This window comes from Lagenorhynchus albirostris, unplaced genomic scaffold, assembly GCF_949774975.1.
Source record: "Lagenorhynchus albirostris unplaced genomic scaffold, mLagAlb1.1 scaffold_137, whole genome shotgun sequence".
Classification (NCBI taxonomy): domain Eukaryota; kingdom Metazoa; phylum Chordata; class Mammalia; order Artiodactyla; family Delphinidae; genus Lagenorhynchus; species Lagenorhynchus albirostris.
In genome coordinates this window covers 12,262-34,377 of record NW_026783360.1, presented here as the reverse complement: position 1 = coordinate 34,377, position 22,116 = coordinate 12,262, and the positions used below count along the sequence as shown (strand labels likewise).

Genomic DNA, 22,116 nt, shown 5'->3' with positions numbered 1-22,116 from the left:
TAAAACTGGAAGAAGATAAATGAATAAATAAAATGGTGCCCCATTGAATCTCGATTAAAATGGATGCTAAATAGAATTTTAGTGGGCATGTGCAGCAGTTTTTGTATTCTAATAAATACCATTATTGATTTTCAAAAGTGTATTTTGTAATTGAACAGTTAATTAAAAAATACTTATTTCATAATATTTTGAACAATTATCTTGGCTGTTAGAAAGGGAAATCTATCTTTATTCTTCCCAAATCTTGCAGAATAACTTTTCAAAGGTTCAGAATTTTGTAAAATATTTTTTAAAAACCCAGTCCTTTTGACAATTTTTGGCCTTCCAAAGTTCTATAATGACACTGTTATAAATCTCAATTTTATTTTATAAAGTGGCAACTTTTCTTTGTAAATTAGGAGCAAACATTTTGTAGTTACACAATTTGTAAACCCTTATGTATGTTTGATTTTCAATATCAGAAATTTTATATTGCAGTGTATTTGAATTGACTGCGTTAGAATGTAGAGTTCTACGAAGATAGGAACATTGTATTATTTACAATTTAGTCCTCATAACAAGCCAAGTTCTGAAATCCTGGAAGCTTTCAGTAAATGTTTGTTAATAATTGAAAATTTGATAAATTAGTGACTAAGGTATCTTGGATGTTCTCTCTCCTGATGACACATTTATACCATTGATTCCAGACTCACATTTTCTCTTTAGGATCAGATGGATGCTATATGCTCTCTGCCTTGCTTGCATGTTTGTGTGTGTGAGTGTGCATGTACACAGACAGGAGCACAGACACACAAATGTTGCAGGCAACATCCCATGCTTTATAGACCCCTACAATACCATGCTTTCACCCATTAGACATCCGTGGACTATAGGGTTATAATGAATGTTTTCAGGCCAACAAAGTAAAAGCAATTTATCTGAAGAGGAGCCAGACCTTATCAGGCAGGCCTTACCCTCTCCAAATCTGAAAATGGAACTCTCCATATCTGCAATGATTTTTTTTTATCTTACTTTATTTCATATAGTTGTTTTACAATGTTGTGTTTCTGGAATGATCTTCCTCCTTCTTGGTCCTGACATATCTATCTGTTCTTGGTGGGGGAAAAAACATTTTGGCTAAAAAATTCTGTTGCAGGAATAAACCCCTGCCTGACTGAATTCTTGGAATTTTCATGGCCGGGTCCAAATATTCTCCAGGACTAGGAATTTTGTGAAAAAATTAAATGTATTTGTAATTCAATTTTAAGTCATGAGGGGCACATTAAGTGAAAATGTAAAAGGAATAGAATAATTGAAGCACCAGATTTTACAGTGTTTTGAGACAGAGGGCTTCTCACCTTGTGAGTTCATCAGTGTGAATAAAAGTTAAGGCTCTGCTGAAGTGTGTCCCACATTTATCACATTAAGCGTTCTCTCCAGTGTGAGTTTCTGGTGTATTTAAATGTGAGGCTTCAGCTAAACTATCTTCCACATTTATAACATATATAGGGGCACACTTCAGGGTGAGTTTTCTCATGTCATCTAAGGTTACAGCATTGTCTGCAAGCCTTCCCACATTGATGAGACCTGCATGGTTTCACTCCAGTATAAATTATCTTATGTTAACTCAACGATGAATAAAGGTTGAAGGCTCTTCCAAATTGACTGCAAGCATAGGGTTTCTGTCCTGTGAGAGGTCACTCATGTGGCGTGATAGTTGAGTTCTATGTGAAATCTCCTCATATTTATTACATTCAGTGGGGTCTTCTCCAGTGTGAAGTCTCTGCTATTGATAAGGAAAGGAAAGACTGTTAAAAGTTTGCTCACATAAAATTCATTTCTTTAGTTCTCTACACATGAATTCTAGGCTGCTCCCTCAGTGATGGTCTCCACAAACTACCAACCCCACCATATTATTTATATTCACATAGAGTCTCACTTTGCTGAATTCAAATAGATTTTTCTAACTTGTAGCCTCTCACTGCCATCGTTTTCTGATTAAGTTTTTGGTCTTCTTTATTTTTCAAACACTATATACATGAGCTACATTTACGCAACTGCCCTTTTGAAACTCAAGGTAGTTTGTCTTTGGGGCAAAATGGTTCCAAATGCAAACTATTCAAAAACCTCTGCTGGGCCAGCGTTTAAGTCCATTTTCAGTCAGGTGGTTGTGCTAAATTCCTCTTACCCTAAGATCATGTCTCTAATGTGGACAGCGGGGTTCATCCCCATAAGCTTACTATTGACCTTCAGATAAATGGCTTCTTCCTGAAGCTACTGTCTGTGAACATGTTTAAAATGTTGATCTTTAACACAGAGAAAAGGTATGAAATGGAGGAATATATAAGAGATTGGAAACATATTATAGGATATTGACAATTAGAATATATATTGAAGGGTAAAACAAACGAAAAATGAAAGGGCTGGGATGTTGGCGAGATAAAGATGAGGAAAAGCACCGAAAGGGAGGGACTGAAACAATGGGTGCTGCGTTGACGTTTAGCACCAGTAACAACAGAGCCATCCTTTCCTCTAAGGTCAAGGAATATGCAGAAGGTTAGATTAATAAGATTGATACGTTCACAGAATTGTGACAATATCGGAGGGATTTTTCTACATTGACTTCAACAAGATTCCAGAGACATTTCACTCAAAGAAACCTGCAATTGACATTACCCCAGTTCTGGATGAAATTCACAGTCACATGTCTTGAAAGTCACTGATTCCTAAAAACATGCTGGACATTCTGGTTCAGGCTGCCCCATTTCCCCAAATGTCCAGAGGTGATGGTCGAGGATGACAGTATTGAGAAAAGGCAGCTGTGTGTATCAAAAGCTCAAACCTGTTTGACGTCAAATCCAATGTTCCTCTGGGCTGACTTGGCATACGCCTTTCAGGTGCATCACAGAGATGGGCACACTCTGAATACAGAGTGACATTCATGGTAAAGGAGCATCACATGAGGGGTGGTGTGAAATAACCTGCACTGTCCACAACAGAATGTTAATTGCGAGCTGACTGGCAATTAAAGAATGTGTACTTGGGAATTCATAAATATCCCTGCTCCCCACTACTTTCAGTTAAATCTACAGACTTAGCACAAGACAGGCAATATACATGTTCCGCCACTTATCAGCAGTGACTACAGCAAAGTATTCCCCAATACAAACCTCATTGTTCTCATGTGGGAAATACCTTAATAACCTCTCAAGAGAGTTGAGTGATTAAATGAGCTGGCATGACATGTTTGAACATAACAAAACCCAATAAGTAAAAGCTACAGTTGAATTAGTCATTAAAACGTCAGAGAGCCTTGATTCAATGTCCACCATTTTGTGTGAGTGAACAGACTGTATATACAACTTGGGGTCCACAGTTGCTGCCTACCTAACCTCGACACAGACCATGCATTCATCACCAGATAGGAGGACAGATGGGCTCAGCTTCACAAGCCAGCGGTCCCGGGGCTGCCAAACTGTAAGATGATCCCCAACTGACCTTTCCTGTGGGTTGAGGTCCCTCTTTCCCTCCTCGTTTCCTGGGACCTCACCGCTTTGACTATCATTGTCTCTCCTGTAGCTTCCTCCTGTCTTCCCTGCTCAGAGACTAATCGGAGACTCTCGATGGTTCAGGCCTCTCCAGGGTTTCACATATGGCCACAGATTTCTAAGTGTTCCTCTACCTACTATATCCTCCTCAATGCACCAATTAAGGAAAAAATGCTTTCTGTAAAGTGCTTCCAGTTTCTGAACAAATGTTACCTAAACAGGGGGAAAATGGCTGGTTTGGAACAAGAATGAATGGAAGTATTTTGTTTTGACTTTTTAGAGTTTTCAAAATAGTCAATTGTATTCTGAGAAAACAGATTAAAAATTGGAGAAACAAAGAAAAAAAAGCAAATTGGCCCCACCCTCCCCTCTGGGCCAGTCGTGCTGAAGGGCTTCTTCTTTCTCCTGCCGCCTCACCCTGCACAGCCCTCTAGCCAACACCTCTGACCCTGGACGTATTAAACTCACCCGTCCACACACCTCCTCCCCTGCCAGACGTTGAACTTCTGCTCTTGCTCATCCCTCCACTTGTGCCCATCACATGACAGAGCTCACTGCACCGCAGACTCGCTTATGGAGTGAGTCACACCCCCGTCAAGCCCAAGATTGAGGGGAGAGAAATACAACCTCTCATGTGCCCACTTTACCATCACAGCCTTCATGGAGTCTGGAGCACCTCGCTGTAAATGTTGGAAAAGAGACGGTTGCTGTATTAGCCCTTGCCCTACTCCACCATCCTCACAGAGATGCCAGATGACAGGACTTGTGCTCAGAGCCTTCACTTCCACCAGGATACACTTAGAGCACTCAGTCCAAGTGGTGACCCCTTCTATCCACCGGAAACAGAGTTACCACTTCAGGAGAAAGAGCAAGTCCCCACTCACCTGGGGACACATTGCCAAGAACTCAGCTGCTAGTATTCTCTCGCAGAGACACTGTTTACTCTAAGCGGGAAAATCCAAGAAAAGAGAAGAAAGCCATGAGACTTGAATCCTATCTAGAGTTTTCAGACCTAACAGTCATGAAGCCATAAACCTTTACCTGGGAGTGAACAACCACCCCACCTGCAAATGTGAACTGGTCTATGAGAAAAGAGGAGTGATCTTGTTTCCCACGGTCAAACTAAGAAGGCTTTGGCTACTGCTTCTCATAAGGGAAATATTAGTATCCCAAATTTATTTATTAGGAAATAAAAATCAAAGAGTTTTTAAAGGTAATTAACCCATGATATTCCAAGTTATTAGTCAGTTTCCTCCCTCACCCCAAATGCTAGGAGAACCTCCAGTGCACTGACCCCACTCTCCTAACATGTGTGCCAATCGTCTTCATTTTTATTCCAAATTAATCAAATCAAGTAATTTCAACATATAGTTATGAAGACCAACAATTTCCATATTCCTCTTTCCATATTCCTTCCAAATTCATCACATTTGCTGGTCAAGATTCCAATCTTGGAGGGCTCCAAGTACCTGCTTCTTCCATGACTGAATCTAACTAGGATATTAAATCTGGTGGGGTTCGCAAATCTCCCAACATCTTTCAAATATCCCTGGACATTGTACTATATCTAGATGATTCAGTCTTATTCTATGCCTCACAAATATTTCAGACCTTCTCCATATCTTTTGATTTTTAATCATTCTCAGTACTTTCCTCACTTTCCACCAGAGGAATCACCTTCTACTAGACAGATTGATCAGATAATTTGAGGAAATTCTTCAGCTCACTGTCACAAAATCTACAAATATTCCTCATGGTTTATTCTAAAGCCCATGGTAAGAATTGAAGAATCATCTCTACCTAGGCCAAGCCCATTTTCTCCAACTGTATTCTTTTCTCTCCTGCATCCCTGGAAACTTCATGTAATTGATTATAATTTAAGTATTATTTACCTTGGTATTAAAATACAAATGCTATAAAACCCTAAAAATATCTTCCTTGAATGTTTGATATCATCAAACAACACCAGTCTTTATGTAAAGCCACACAAAACCCACAGCATGATGGACTGTTTGTAGGTTAAACCCATTTATATAAAGACTAATCCTCTTGCTGCAAATTCTCTTCCCAGAACTGGCCACAATTCACAAAATAGTGAGACCTCCGGCCAAGGCATGAAGATTGCTTTGGGAGGCTTATAGAATATTAGCAAATTAAAAGAATCACTTATACTTTCCTTACATGTATCTAAGTGGTTAACCAGTTGAGAAGGAAAAGCTTGTGTTAGGAAAGTTGTTGCTTGATTAGATTTATCCTGATTGACATCCAGATTAAATGAGTTCTTTATGATTATACAATATATGAGGTTATCTGATCTATTAACAGGAACCCACAGACAATTCTATGCCTGATTCTGTAGAAAGAGACTAAAACTTTGAACTCAGGAGTGTGATAGTGGCATACTTAAGTAAAGACACAAACACAGTTTTCCCACACATTTTGTTTCTGGTGATTGCTAAATAAAATTTTCCCCAGGAGGAATCAAAGTCATTTATTATTCAAATATTTTTAAATTTAAAGATAGTTATTTAATTTGATTAAAAAACTTTGGTCACAGGCGATCTGAGAGTAGATTAAGTTACTGTGTACATGGAATTTCTGTGCATTTACAATTCTTATGTAATAGTCAAGAGAAACTTGCTTTATGACTGTACGTTTCCTTTTCTGCAATTTGTCCAGAGAGGAAAACAGGAAAAAAAGAAAAGAAAAAAAAATGATGAGTAGAGATATCGTGAAATATTACGGGTGTTGCCTGTAGGTTCTATTCAAGACAACAGAGAGAGGAGAGTTACTTAGCTAGTAATTTAAAGAAGGAATCTCTGAGGCACTGCCATTTAACCTGAAAGTGAAGCAGTATAAGTGTAGCTGGAACTATGTATGTGTATATCAGGGAGGAGATGAACAGAGACGAGAGCGCTCATTGTAGAGATAAAATCGATGCTTGGTTCTGTTTGTGTGGTTCTGGGACGTTATGTCAATGACTGAGCCCCAAATAATTAGTGAAGCTGCTATCTGAAACTGCAGACTAGAGGAGTAGTAGTTTTTATTTGGGAAGGAAGTTCCTGGCTTCTGTCTGATATACATTTCATTGTAGGTGTCTGCTTCCCATGCAATTATGGATGAGACCTCAGAAATGAAATCTAGCATTCGTTTTTACGCATTATTATCATAGTGGTAACAGGAGAAGACTGAATAATTATAACAGTTTTCGAAGATGGTGTATATAGTAAAAAGAGAGAAGAGGGCTACAATGGAGTTTTGAGATGTTGAAATAATATTGTTTGAGGAGAACTGTGCACAGTACACTGGCAGGAACTGACTAGTTTAAAGGCAGTGGGGAGTTTGTGATGTCAGAGGACCTTGGAAATATAAATTTCCTGACGGAGGTCATAGTCCAAGTCTGCTTGGGTCCAAGTAAAATACGAGAAACATTCATTGGATTTAATCACGGAGAGATAACTATAATGTTATAAAGGTTTATGTATACGCAAGTCAACAGTAACAGGGAGATCACCCCTAGTAAATCAAACTGTGGGAGGGGTGCCCAGAGATTGTCACTAATCCTGCACTACTCTTTCAGTTTACTTTGGAAGGAGGAAATTCATTGGGCAGGAACTAGAGATAAATTGGTTGAGAGATTTTGTTTCAAGAATGAAGAAACTGAAAAAGATGAAAGGGAATGGACTGGGAAGAGATGGGTGTTCGCTGGTAGAAGAGCTTCAGTTTACAATAATAAAATATCCTCCAGAGAGCAGGAGAGAAGGGGATACATTTGAGAAAAATGGGCTTATCCAGGCGTAGAAATGACTTTCAGTTTAAACAGGAGCGGCATCGCCAATGGGTGAAAATTCAGGAATAGGTGTTGACTTCATGACAGTGAGCTGACACATTTCTTCGAATATTCTACTTCATCTGCATGGTAGGAGGTGAGCACACTGTTGAAAATGAGAGAAGGTGAGAATTTCAGGGATTCAAAAAAACAAGGGGAACATTCGAAGTGTGTGCAAAACATGGGAGAATGGTTTATGATCACGTCCTGGTAGGATGCAGATATTTATAAAACTCATTGGGAGATACGTATGATAGATGCAGCCATAGGAAGCGGAGTCTTTTTGTCATCTCTCATTGGGGTCTTGATCATCAGCTGTGCTGAGAGGTCAGAGGGACCTGAGAATTGTTCCATAAAACTCAGGAGACATGGGAAGGATCGGGAGGCTGGGTCAATGCACTGGAGGATTCCTGTGTTGGGAGAACCTAAGCACGGTAGTCATTGTGTGAACAGACTGGAGGGGAAGTGTTATGATAACGGGGAGGATTCCAACCACTGATTTGATAGGTGACATATCCAGGTGAAACTTGAATCTGGGATCCATACCTCAACACCAGCATATTTAGGAATTTGAGATGCAGAAACAGCCTGAGCTACGTTTGAATTCTAGCTCTGTCATTTTCTAGCTGCATGATCTTCTCACATAAGCAAAATTTCAGAACCTAGCTTATGTTACTTGTTAAAAGGTAACTAATCTATAAGTAACAGGGTTGTACTAAAGATAAATGAGCAAACGTAGGTAAATCTCAATCACAGGGTCTCAAAAGGAATGTTTTCTCTTTTCAGGATCTCAGGGTTGTGATCCACCCCTGTTCCTGACGCATTATCAGTATTTGTCTATGCAGTAGTTAATGATTAACATTGACTTAGGTAGCACTTGACAGTTGACACATACTTTCCTATAGAAAAATTATGAGATGAAGAATGTTTCTCCCCATGACATTTAGTAGGACAGAACTCCACCTATTCTTTCACTAATGTATCTGAAGGTGTCGACTAAATTTCACTCCAAATTAAACTTCACTCTATATTTGATGAGCATGTCTGCCCTGTGTGGATTGTGGTACCCAACAGTGGGCTTATAATGTACGTACTCCTGCTGCTTTCCTGTGCAAGGGGTTTTTAGCCCTGATTTGTGTGACAAGACCTTCCAACAAGACATGAGTCCCTGGATTGTTTTCCCCACTATGAAGTAGACCCAAAGTGGCCTGGCCACATGGTCCAAGGCCATGGAGGGCAGCAATAGGGTTGAGGCCCTCATGTTGCTTGATTCCCACATGGGGAGGAATCAAGGTGACTGAGGGCAAGGGCATCCGGGGTGTGGGGAGAGGGCACAGCAGGGAGGGTGGGGCCTCTGAAGCACTGGGGCGGGTGTTGGAGAAAAAATCCTGGTACGTTTGATCAAGAATTATTTCATGAAACATTTGAGAGTGGTGTTCTTTCTGTGGAGTCAACATTCCCCAACTGATCATTGTGCGGGTTTCCTGCAGTTTGGTGTAACTCCTAGGAACTGAACATTAATGAAATAACTCTGAAAAAGTAGCTCTAATAAAAGTACAACACCCAAGGATTTTCATGTTTTATGTGTAAATGAAAATATTACACTCTTGATTATGTGCAGTAGCCTACACTGCCTTATTGTTGACCCTGGAGAGAGGGGGTTCACCATATCTACACATGCCCGGGGGTTAGGTGGTAGAGCTCATTCCCAGGTGAGTGGCTGGGGATTCATGCCTGGAATGCCTAACAATGCTTTAAATGCCTGGATTCTCTTGGTTGCTTTCCCTTTCCTCATCTTTACCTGCTCAGTTTTTCATCTGGCCCTGCATAAGTATGCAGAGGCGGACAAGTGTTGGCTGAGTTCCTTACAATGAAACAACAGGTGAGAAGAGACTTATTTTTATTCTTGAATTGGTCCGTCTTTTGCCAAATGGTCAGGTTTCTCCTTTTGGCCTGGATCTTCTAAGTACACCCATGAAATGCCAGTTATGTTCACCACCCTGTTAGGGAGACTGATGTGGAAATAATCTCCTTCCGTCATTCACACCCACTTGTTCCAGACTCCATTAATGCTGTGACGTCACAGAACACATGGGAGAGATTTTCACTAAAAACAATAAATACAGCCCTTAGCCTCAGTAAAGAAAAATTCCCTAATTACCATGTGAATGACTACAACAGCCTTAGGTGTGTGGTGAACACAGGTGATAGTAATGAGAGAAACAAGTTTGTAGACCCAGGGTGGGGGTGGGGGGGTGGGGGGGTGGAGCAGATATTAAAGGTGCTGGGGTGGAGGTGGATGCTGGACAATAAAGAGTAATGAGGAATTGTTTACTATTTCTAATTTTTAAAATATTAAGCTTTTTATAGACTATATTTGAACATTTTTAAGTCTACAAAAGAAGATAAATAAAATTTCCTTCCTTCACAATAACTCAATTATCCTATGTGTACTTTTCTTTTTAAAGAGTTTCCTATTTATTTATTTATTATTTATTTTTGGCTGTGTTGGGTCTTTGTTTCTGAGCACAGGCTTTCTCTACTTGCTGCGAGTGGGGGCTACTCTTCGTTGAGGGGCACGGATTCCTCATTGCCGTGTCTTCTCTTATTGCTGAGCACGGGCTCCAGGCGCGCATGCTCAGTAGTTGTGGCTCACGGGCTTGGTCGTTCCGTGGCACGTGGGATCCTCCCAGACCAGAGATCAAACCCATGTTTCCTGCATTGGCAGGTGGACTCTCAACCACTGCGCCACCAGGGAAGTCCCTCCCTATGTGTTCTTCACCTTTGTTCAAACTTGAAAATTGAATGTAACATATGCAGATTATTCTTTTCTTAATTGTAACTGTGTATTGAGGAGAAAGTGTATGATAGACAGAATGAAATGTAGGGCACTGGACAGGAAATGACACATTAGGGAGTTCGAAGCCCTCACTCCCCGCCAGTAACATCAATACAGCCACCAGGGTTTGTCAGCACAGGGGACCCAAGAAGTGGCAACAATGATCTCTTTTCTGCTCCCACCACTCTCTGACCTGGCAGGAGTACGGATTACCTGCCGATATGTGTGTGTGCGTGTGTGTTTCTTTTTTCTTGATGCCACAGCTGGACTTGCTGATTGAGCCTGCGTGTTTTAAGAAAGCAACAGCCATGTTGCGCTAACAATACAGTGGACCCTCCGTCGCTCTTGTGTCTTTGGGAGTTGAGTGCACACAAAATTTGTATGATGGATCCAGGCGCGAACTTCCAGTTGTCCTCTTGGCTCATACCTGCTATGTCAGGGGAATGTTCTTCCCTTGGGAAATCAGCTCAAAGCTTTTGGAGAGAAAGGCTGCACTGGTGTAGGTTGGGGCCAGCAACCTTCGGCATGGACGACTGGGCAAACCAAGTGAATTTCTAAGGGTTCCTGATATGAGGAAAGAGGCTGAGGACATAGGGAGGCCAGGCCTGCAGAGTGAAAGTTCTTCTTGCCTGTAGGTAGCTCTGGGTGTGGGTGGAGGAGAGACATTGAGGGACTGAGATGCCAGCTGCCTGTCCCAGGACTGCAGAAGGAGGGGGCAGAAAAGCAGAAAGTGTGGCTCATGTTTGTTTCTGACACACTCATCGTTCTGGTTCTTGACCCCAGGCTGTAAGGAGGAATTTACTCTTGTTTTGCAAAGTTGCTTTACCTATTCCAATCCTCTACTTTTCCATTTACTCTTTTCAAAAGATATATATAAACTCGCTATTTTCATTAAACAGCTTGTCATCAACATTTTTTCCAAGTCAATACCTATACATCTAGCTCATTTTTTTTAAAAAAATCAATAAACCAAAGCACAAAGTGATAGTACTGTATTGTCTGAATGTACTTGAAATTTACTTACCTGGTCCCTCTCATTGGCTGTTTTCTAAATGTTCTGTTCTTAAGTAATACTGATATCAATGTTCTTAGTACACATGTATTTGCACAAATGTTCCCACCTACCCACTTCTTGTCATTTGACTTTGCTTGTGAAATATGTAAAGATCAATTAGGTGGTCAAGTTATCAATCGTTTCCTTTATGGCTTCTGGGCCCTGGTTTTGATGTTTTAGTAACATCTCCACTCTGCAATTACAGAATAAAATGTCGTCCGTGTTTTCTATTGGTACGTTCATGGTTTCAGCTTACAGTTCACGCAGTCCATCCCCCTGCAGAATTTTCCTTGTTTACAGCGGCCGGCGGCCCAGGAATTGCGTGAAGAGCACGTCTCTTTCGCGGCAGCCTCCCGGCACCATCCTCCCAGCTCCTCGTCTCCCGTCTGCTGCCGGGGTCGCGCCGTGTCGTGCCGAGCCGGTCGCTAGCTCCGAGGCGGACTCCCCGAGACGAGCTCGGACGTTTGGGCGGCCGGCACTGCACCCTCGCCTTTCGGCGATCGGGATCCGGCCCAGGGACGTTCGAGCCGGTGGTCGGGCGCCACCTGGCGGCCGCTTTTATATCGTCCCTTGTCTCCGGAGCTTCGGCGATCTTCGCGAGGGCTGACATTCGGACGCCGGGCGCGAGGCAGCGTTCCGGGAGCCCGGCTACGCCTGTGGCGACTGTCCCGGTGTTCCCGGGGCATGGGCTCCTCCTGCGTTCGCTGGAGATTGGGTGTGTAGGTTTACGAGGTTGTGATCGTTGCCTCGCTCCCCAGTAAGATGTGAGGGCTGCCTAGCTTGGTCGACCAGCAACCGCCTCTTCTCCTCCAGCCACGAGAACTAAGCGGACTCGACCCTACCTGGGTCGCCCGCCGCGTTGTGTAGGGAGAGGTTCTTGCGAGCCCTCCGGAGCGCCTGAGGCTCGATGGTCCGTCCTTCTGAGTCACTTTAGGAGCGTTCATTTTCTACCACTTCGGTCCACGAGCGTCCCACTCCGGACGTGGGGAACGCACCGGGCACGGGCGTTGAGGCCGCTGGAGGGCCCGATGTGCTTGTTGTCTGGCGCGCTTGGGTCCCGGTCTCCGGGGCATGGGCGCATGCTTCTTTCGGGGGTTTGGACGGGCAGACATGCCTATTGTGAGGACGGCGCTGCGCTCCCTTAAAGTCGTTGAGTGGTGGGTCTGGGCGGTTCGACCGGCACTCCCTTGTGTCCCTTGCGCGTGAAACGCCCACATTGAAGCACGTGGTTAAGAGGGGGTATCCATCCCCGGAGTCGTCCGTGTGGCCCGGTGGTCGTACTTCCGCTTGCCAAGTGTCGCCTGAGAGGTTCTAAGTCTCCTACGGACGTGGACGCCGCCAAGTTTCCGGCGGTCTTCTCTCTCGATCCCCTTCGCCCTTATTCCCAAATTTGTTTTTCTCCGCAGTGGGTAGGGCCCGAATGGCGTAACGAGGAGGCACTGGAAGTGCGACCCCGGCCTTCACGTCCTCCTTCCCACGGGACCGCCACGCCCCGTCCAATAGGACGCCCGGTGCTGCTTCTTGGCCGCCTTGGGAAAACGGTGCGTCCCGCTCCCGTCGCCGTGGTGGAGCTCCTCCCATGCGGCTACTTTCTCCGAAATCCGCGAAAAGCGGTCATGCGGCTCCGCAGACGGTATTCCCCTGCAGGCCGAAGTGCGTCTAAGGGGGAGCGCCCGGCGTCCCCACTTCTGCTGGCTTCGTCGGCGAAGCGCTTGTGTGGACCAGGTCTCTCACCACAGGTGACAGCAAGGACAGTCGCGGGCGAGAGGGGAGGGCGCTCCAGGCGCAGCCACGGTTCCGCTTGTGGCTTGGTGGTCGGAGAAGCCTAACAAATGTGGAAATGGGGAGCTGCCTGGGGCGTCTGGTGATGGTCGTGAGAAGGCACGAGGCGATGCGCGGTCCTGGGTGGGCGCGGTTGTCAGAGGCTCCTCGTGAGAATCTCGTACCGGAATGGCCTCTGAACGCGCGTGTGGACGAGGAGACAACCCGTGGAGAGAAGTGGTACCTGCGGTGGGCCAGAGGGCATGAGTTCGGACGGGTGGAGGCGCACCTTCTCTTCCGTGCCATGCAGATCTGTCCCGGTGGTTTTTCCTCCATTTGGTTGTTACCTGGCGTCCGCTGCTGCAAGGACGACTAGATGACCATACAGCGTTGTCGTGGCAAGAAACAATTTCAGTGACTTGAGAATTTGTTCTGAGATCCACTAGTGTAGACACTGGCGAAGTGAGAAATTCTGAGATCTACAGAATTGAAAATTACTATTGTCGTTACTCAACAGCATTGTAATTACCATTGTTTGTAATTAGTGATAAAACTGAGTAAGGTTGAGTCACACAGTAGCTGACTAATTGGGGATGATCAAAAGGGGGTTTTCAGTATTTCTAAATCCTGCTAAATGGGCAGAGGGCAAGGTGGAGACAGCAGGTATGTGCCAGGTAAGGCTGTGACGGGTGTGAGAATAAAGAGAGGTGTTGAGCAGATTATGGAGGGTTTCTGAATGGTACAAGAGGCTGGAAAGCATTCTTAAAGATATGTGGGGGGACAGATCTGGTAAGTTGCAGTTTACAGAAAGAGAAAGGCTCATTGCTAGTCTCCACAAAGGGTTCAGTAACTGAGTATCTTATCAAATGCTCTGTTAACACTGCAGTTTATAAATCCTTTAGAAACATACCCTACACATTTGCTAGCAGCAGAATTATGCATTGCTGCAGTTTGTAATATAAACAGATTATTGAATATCAGCATGCATCCCAACGTGGATTGGCAAAGTGCATTATAGTACGTCATCCATTCAGTGCAGTGTCCTGCAGGAAACGATGTCTTGATAGAGGATAATTTGCAAGATACTGTCAAATGAATAAAAGCAAGCTATAACAGCACCGTGCCTAGTGTTCTACTATTTGTGTTTTTAATTAGGGTGCCAAGGAGAAATGTATATTCATATTTGCTTGTATGCACATAAAGACACTCTGGAAGTTTGCCGTGGGAAACCAGATACATGGCTACCTGTGGAGGGCAGGGGCTCCTGAGCAAAGGGGGGGGAGGCGGTGCAGGGCACAATGTAATGCAATTTTCAGGACCTTCAACCATGTACATGTATTACAACCTCTCTAGAAATCCAAGAAATTGAATTTTTTAAACCTCCAAGGATTAAAATTCATTTACTATTTCTACCGAGTACATGTCAAGTTTGTTTCACCATGGAGCTATGCCTTCTCTAAAATGTCTACTCAAGCCTTCCATGGTGATTTTGACTATTTTCCCTTACTTTGGTAGCAGACAAAGAAAACCAGGGGAATCAACGGTTGTGTAGTTCATCAGCCCCTGCAGTGGCTCCCCTGCGTTTTTCTTTCAAATACTTTATACACTGTGTTTTTTGGTGCTATTTTCATAAGTTTTATTTGCAAGAAAGAGGATAGAGGAGAAATAAAGCTGTATTAGGGTTTTGCTACGGTTGCCAGACCAAGATAGTGTAGACTGGGAGGCTTAATTTTCTCACAGCTCTGGAGGCTTTGAGTTCAAGATCAAGGTGTCTACAGGTTCATTTTCTTCTGAGGCCTCTCTCCCTTGATCGGAGGTGGCTGCATTCTTGCTGCATCCTCAGATGGACATAACTGTATGAGCTGAGTGTGCATGGCTGTGTCCTAATCTTCTCATAGGGGCATAGCTCTGGATTAGGGCTCACCAATATGACCCACTTTAACTTCATCATCTCTCCTAAGGCCCTATTCCCAAATACAGTCACATTCTGAGGTAGAAGGGTCTGAACTTCAATATATGAACTTACAGGGTTTCAGTTCAGACCTGAAGGAAAGCCGCTCCCCGTTGGTTGAAGCAGAAATCTCAGAGGAGAGAGGAGTCTTCCCACATGGCCTAGAACTTCTTGACACAGCCAATTCATGACCCATAAGCCTGATACCGTGGTTTCGCATGTCTCTGTGACAGAGAGTGGAGGTCAGGGAATGACTAAGGAATTATGTCCTCAGTACATTGTCACTAAATATTTCTGCCTTTTGGAGGCCAGGTGTTCACAAAAGTAAAGAAGTTATGTTTTGCTCAGCAAGTTCTCGGCCTTGGAAGTACACAAGGCACTGAGGAATCAGCCTAAGTGTCTCCCATATCCTGAGCAGGCCACGGACACAGGAGCAGGAGACAGCCATTAGAGGCCACAACCTTGCTGGGAAGCAGGTGCATCACCAGTTTAGCTCAATCAGATCTATGTTCTAGGTGCTGAGCTTGAGGAAGGCGTCAGTCCTGGGACACTGTGGACATGATGCAGAAAAATTACCTTAAACCCTGAGTCCTACTTAAATAGAAAAACTGTGAGATATTAATTCTTATTGCCTCCACTGAGCTATAAACTTGGTGAAGGTGGCTATGTTATACGTTTCACCTCTTAGTCTCCAGAAAATTCCACATGCTGGAATCCTGGAGACTCTCAATAAATATTTGTTACTTTAATGTGTGGTGTGGGAGAGAGCTACCTGATTTTTCTTGAAGAGTCTTGTCCTATGATAATTTACAAAATCCAGAACACTTGCGAGATATGTTCTCCCTTAAGTATCTGATGGATACTGTGGACCCTCCACCTAGTAATGCACATGCACAGACACAAACACATTGCTGCAGTCGGCCTCAAGTGTTCTATTTCCCTCTTTTCAAGCTCATAGACCAACCCTTTAGCCTTCTATATATATGGGCTTTATACTCGTTTTGTGTGTGTGGGTGTGTGCATACATCAAGAAAGAAAAAGTTAATGGATTTGAAGGGAGAGAACACATCATGTAGCTCCTGCCCTCTCTCAAGCCAACCCGACAGCAGATAAACTTAGGACATAGGCATTCTCCACGAGGACCGTCTCTTTTCCCCAGGTCTTTATTTTTCTTTATTTTTAACATCTTTATTGGAGTATAATTGCTTTACACTGGTGTGTTAATTTCTGCTTTATAACAAAGTGAATCAGCTCTATAGCCTGGTCCTCATTGATTAGCACCATTCTCATTGGAGGAAGAATGGAACTCGGGAGGGGGACCAAGTCCCTCTGACTTCCCTGGCTCAGGGTGCAGAGGGTGGGAGGGGTGCCCCAGCCCCTGCCTCTGTTTACTCCCTGAAAAGTAGGGGCCACAGCCTCAGCTGCAGAAGCAGAAGAGCCACTCCTCTTCTCTTTGCTTAGTGTTCTCATGCAATATCTCTTCCAATATTTTCACTTTCAGCATATGAATGTCCTTACTTCTGAGTGAGTCTCTTGTAGACAACATATAGTTGGACCCTTTATGTCTATCTTGTCCATCTTTGTTTTTTTAATGTTATTAAATATTCACCTATATTTTAGTATGAAACATAATTTTATTTCTTTATATTTAAATCTTTAAGACCTACATAATTTATCTTAGCATCCAAATTGGTTTAAAAGCAGCCAGCCCTGACTCTGTATATTAAATAATTCAACCATTTTACACTTACTTAAAACGACATCCCTATCACATATTAAATTTTTGTTTTTCCTTTTCCTCCTATGTCATAAGAATGTCCAGAGGAACTGAATTTAGTTGACTTCTTTAACTGTATAGGATACCTAGTCATATTATATGAGAAGGCCATAGCAGGAGAGAAATATAATTCTAATTCTACACACTAGTATGTATTCTAGACTGACTAGTCTCTCTCACTGACCATCAGACTATTTCTACTTGGCTTTGTATTTCCAGTGAAGTTACACTTTCATATCCGCATGGATACCATGGCTTAAAATGCCCCATACATCCTCAATATACCTGTAAATTCATTTATCGACATCATTCGGTGCCTACTGTGTACCATGCACCAAGCTAAGGAGTGAACCAGAAAAATACAACTCTTCCCACAATGTGGCATGAATATTATCTGGTAGAAGACAATCCTTAAATATTCACACCAATAATCCATCACAGCTGTGTTTGGTGCTACAAAGTATACCCTTTGCAGCTGAGAAGTCTCGTTTCCAGATCTGTTCACTTCTGCATACTTTGAGTGCACAGCCGATTTCCAATTCCCAATGAAAAATACCAGAAGGAACTTGGAGAATTATCTTCAGAGTATTTACAAGATGTTATAAGCTAATGAGAGGAGTAGGAAAAAATAATTAAAACAAACCCCTAAAGTATTAGGCAACAAAATCCCATCAGCTCAATGCACTTGGAGACAGTCCTTTAAATTCTCAGGTCTATATCCTGAGCAAAGCCAGGCCCATGGCAGATGAGGTCCCAAACAAGTTAAATAAGATCAAGAATGTGGCAGAAAGGCAACTCCAATGCAGGATCATTTTGCCTTTTGAAAGGGAAAACCTGTTACTACCATTTTATGTACTGTGACCTGTTTTCCTGGGGTGTCCCTATTCTCTACAATTAATAGGTTTCAAAACTGTGGGCAACTGGAAGGAATAATTTTAATAGCTGAAACAAACAAAAAATTCCTTTATGAGAAAAAGAAAAATGAAAACCAAAAAAACACAAAATTTTCCAACCAGCAAATTTTACATGCATTGAGAGGCTACAGAGTCACTGACAGTGATTAAACCACAGAGCACCAGTTTTCCAGCTCAAACTGGAAAGGATTTGTTTTTAAATTAAAGTAGATATGTCTGAGGACATCTAAATATAAGTAATTCTTTGTAAAAAATTTCTCCCTCGGGGTCGGATAGGGAGGGTGGAAGGGAGACGCAAGAGGGAGGGGACATGGGCACACATGTATACATATAGCTGATTCACTCTGTTACAGACCAGAAACCAACACATTGTGAAGAAAGTATACTCCAAAAAAGGTGTTTTAAAAAAAAAGTTCTCCCTCAATGAACCCATTTTGATGGTAACAAATAAATATGACTTTATAATAACCTAAAAAAAAAGCCAACCTAAGTTTTTGTTTGTTTTGTTTTGTCAGTATGCGGGTCTCTCACTGCTGTGGCCTCTCCCGTTGCGGAGCACAGGCTCCGGATGCGCAGGCTCAGCGGCCATGGCTCACGGGCCCAGCCGCTCCGTGCATATGGGATCCTCCTGGACCGGGGAATGAACCCCTGTTCCCTGCATTGGCAGGCGGACTCTCAACCACTGCACCACCAGGGAAGCCCCAAGAGGCCAATTTAAAACAAAAACAAACGGGTAACTTGTATTTTTACTTTAAAATAAGTTTGAGATTTCTGAAGTCTATGCTGATGAAAGAGGATGCCAACAAATTCACTCATCTCCGTACATAAAGTTAAGCTTTCTAAACTAAATCTCTTTAGCATGAGATCAAAAACAGTCTGCTCTTAGAAGATTCCCCAAATGCTATCTCTTCCAACTCTTTAAAAGCTAGCTTCTGTTTCTCCAAGAAGCAAAAGACATTCATTTTTGCAAACAAACACTATAGGTATCTGAAATGCAAAATAACCAGCAAGCCACATTCTTTTTCACAGAATTAATGGGAACTATCACCTGTTTCTCAGATTGTTTATGTCCCTGTTTTCTTTTTTTTCACTGGCAGGACGGTCCAGAACCTCTATTTTGCCTTTTCCATCTTCTGAATGAGGAAGCTTAATTGTATCGATGGTGACTTCACCTTCAAAAGAGGTGCTATCATCTTCATCCTCAAATTCTGAACTGTCCTCTGAACTGTCTTGTGAATTCTCTTGTGAACTGTCATCTTCTTTTGAATCAGACTGATTCATCTCAAACAAGGTCATATCCATTTGCATAACTTTTCCGAGAGTGTCAATATTTTCAATATTGAAATGACCAGGTGGTGCAGCTGCCATTTCTTTCCTTAGCTTTTCGTCTGCCTGAGCCATCTGTGGGAGAAAGCTCTGTACTTGGTCCAATAGGGGACTCCTCTCTATCCTGTTTGAAGAGTGGAATTCTTTCTGGAATTACGCTTGGAGTTGATGAGCAACCTGTCCCATATACCTCCGCGGCCGCCCCTGCCCTCCATCAGCAGCTCTCTGGACACCAAGACCCTGGAGCTCTCCCGGGAAAACGACGAACAGCTCGCATTGGGCTGGGATTTGCCATGGGCCTCCCTGCTGCTCGCCCGTTTTCAGAGCAGCCCCTCCAGGCCCAGATGCCGGAAAAAGGCTGGGGACATCTTTGTTTTTTAACTGATGAGTTTAAACCATATATATATATATATATATATATTATATATATATATATATATATATAAATTACTGATATGGAATGATATTTAATTGCCAATTTGTTTTCTGTAATGTCATATAGCTTTTCTGTCCCACATTTTCTCACATACTGACGCCCTTTGTTCTTACTTTTTGTACTCATTTTCAAAATTAATTTCTTTGGCTGTGCCAGGTCTTAGTTGTGGCATGGGGGGCCTTTGACCTTCTTTGCAGCATGCGAACTCTTAGTTGTGGCATGTGGGATCTAGTTCCCTGACCAGGGATTGAGCCCAGGCCCTCTGCATTGAGAGCGTGGAGTCTTCGCCACTGGACCACCAGGGAAGTCCCCTGACTTGACTTACTTTTAATTTCCTTCTGTGTATATTCTATAGATAATGAATTTGTGGATACCATGGAGGTTACATATAAAATCCTATCAAACTAGCTTAAACTGATATCAACATAATTTTAATCACACGCAAAATCTCTATTACATCTCCAATTACATCACACATTAATTACATGTTATTAATGTCACAAATCACATATTTACACATTAATTACGTTATTAATGTCACAAGTCACATATGTATACATTGTTTTCTGTTAATGTAGATGTAAGAATTCGTTATTTGGGGATGCTATAACAAAATGCCACAGCTTGGGTAGCTTATAAACAGAAGTTTATTTCTCATGGTTCTGGAGGCTGAAGTGTGAGATCAAGGTGGTTAGGTAAAGGTCTTTTTCTGAGTCATAGACTTTTCATTATATCATCACCTGGAGGAAGGGGCTAGAGAGTTCTCTGAGGTCTCTTTTAAAAGCACACAAGAGACTTCCCTGGTAGGCCAGTGGTTAAGAATCCGTCTTCCAATGCAGGGGACATGAGTTCGATCTTTGGTCAGAGAACTAAGATCACACATGCCAAAGGGCAACTAAGCCCATGCACCACAACTATTGAGCCTGTATGCTGGCTCTACAGCCTGTCTGCCACAACTAGAGAGCCTGTGTGCTGCACTTACCAAGCCCCCATATCACAGCTAGATATGAAGCCTGTGCATCACAACAAAGATCCCACGTGCTGCAACTAAGAGTGAATGTAGCCAGATAAGTAAATACATACATATTTTAAAATAAATAGAAGCACACACATTATATTCATGGTGGCTCTGTCCTCATAACCTAAGCACCCCCCAAAGACCCTACATCCTAATACCAACACATTTGGAGGTTGTATTTTTAACATATGAATTTTGGGGGAAAAAATCACGCAATAGCAATAAATTTATAATTATTTTAATATTTTGGTTTAAAAAATATCCTAGAATAATAAAAGGTATAGCCAAAAGTCAAAATTATAGTGTTTTCTCTATTTGTCCATTTATTTTCCTTTATCAGAGACATATATATTTTCATATGGCCTCAAGTTACTGGTGTCCTTTCATTTGAACTTGAAGTACTCCCTTTAGCATTTCTTGAAGGATAGATATTATGGTACTGAACTCCTTCAGCTTTTGTCTGAGACTGTCTCTCATGTTCCTCATTTTTGAAGAATAATATTGTAAGATATAGAATTGTTGGTAGGTAGTTCCCGCCATGCTTTAAGCATACCATTTCACTCTCTTCTGGCCTGCAAAATTTCTGATGAGAAAGCAACTGATAATCTTACTGACAATCACAATTAAGTGGGTCATAATAATTGTCACATATAACTTTGTTTATATATATTTCTTAATGCTAACCTATTTACAAAAGTACTTATTGTTTCAAAATTTTGTATTTATCATTCTAAGATTACTTAACAAATCTATATTTTTATTCTACTTATTTATAAAATAAGAGGTTATTAGCCAAAATTATGAATTCATAGCTGAAATGTGTGGTAAAACATTCTTGATAAGAGTTTTTCCATGTCTGAGAATTTTGATATGAACTCCGGCTTTTCAGGTTGATTTTAGCATTGATAGATCCAGTGTGAGAATTCAATGTTGACTAAGGAATTAAAAATCCCTCAGGGCTCTCCTTCATTCATTACAGTAAAAGTGTTTTCTATGCTGTGAAAACTCATGTGTATGTAAGTCTATTGAATGATATTCTCCAGTTAAAATGATCTCCATGTCAGTTACATACACATAGTATGTAAATCTTCTGCATGGACATCCCCCCTTTGTAGCATTTCTAGTAGCTATCATCAAAATTCAGTCTAATTTAGTCCATAAAGTGAACACTTTATGCTGGTGTGGTGTTTACACTGCACTGTAACTGAGTTCTATGAGTCTGCTGAATTCCTAACTTACCTCATTCCCAGGTTTCACATGTGGATGACCAGGGTTCACACCTGAAGAAATTTACTATTTTCTTACAGCTACATTGTTCCACCAGGAAAATAACTTGCCTGGATATCATTTCTTGCTTTTAATGGTCACAGTTTTTGCTTGAAATAAGACAAAAATAATAATTAAATTAAATAAATAAATAAGAAATGACACATGTGACATTGGGGGATTAAATTGTTGAAAAGTACATTACAGGGGAAAGAACATGAATTTGAGGAATACACCAGTGAATAGAAACATGGTTTAGAAAAATGTTAATAAGATGTTCAGTGTTTAGGTAAAAGAAAAATAAAATAAATTCAGACGCTACAGGGAATATAAGAGGAAAAATTATTAAAGAGATGGTGGCAAAGACAAAAGCATGAAATTTTAACTCCCACGTGGACAGGAATTTTGCTTCTCTGAG

The 22,116-nt window shown here is 42.1% G+C and overlaps 1 long non-coding RNA gene and 1 pseudogene across 2 annotated transcripts; both read right to left on the bottom strand.

Moving 5' to 3' along the window:
* Window positions 1-206: 206 nt before the first annotated feature.
* On the bottom strand, window positions 207-21,848 carry LOC132514298 (uncharacterized). 2 transcript variants are annotated; one of them, XR_009538720.1, is made up of 5 exons: window positions 21,672-21,848; window positions 15,037-15,511; window positions 11,220-13,489; window positions 2,822-2,960; window positions 207-1,765 (listed from the first exon to the last, which is right to left on the bottom strand). It is a non-coding gene; the product is annotated as an uncharacterized LOC132514298 (long non-coding RNA). The 2 variants fall into 2 exon arrangements; XR_009538721.1 differs by having other exon boundaries at window positions 11,220-13,464; window positions 15,054-15,511.
* LOC132514300 (NOP protein chaperone 1-like) lies at window positions 18,552-19,274 on the bottom strand (annotated as a pseudogene).
* Window positions 21,849-22,116: the final 268 nt, after the last annotated feature.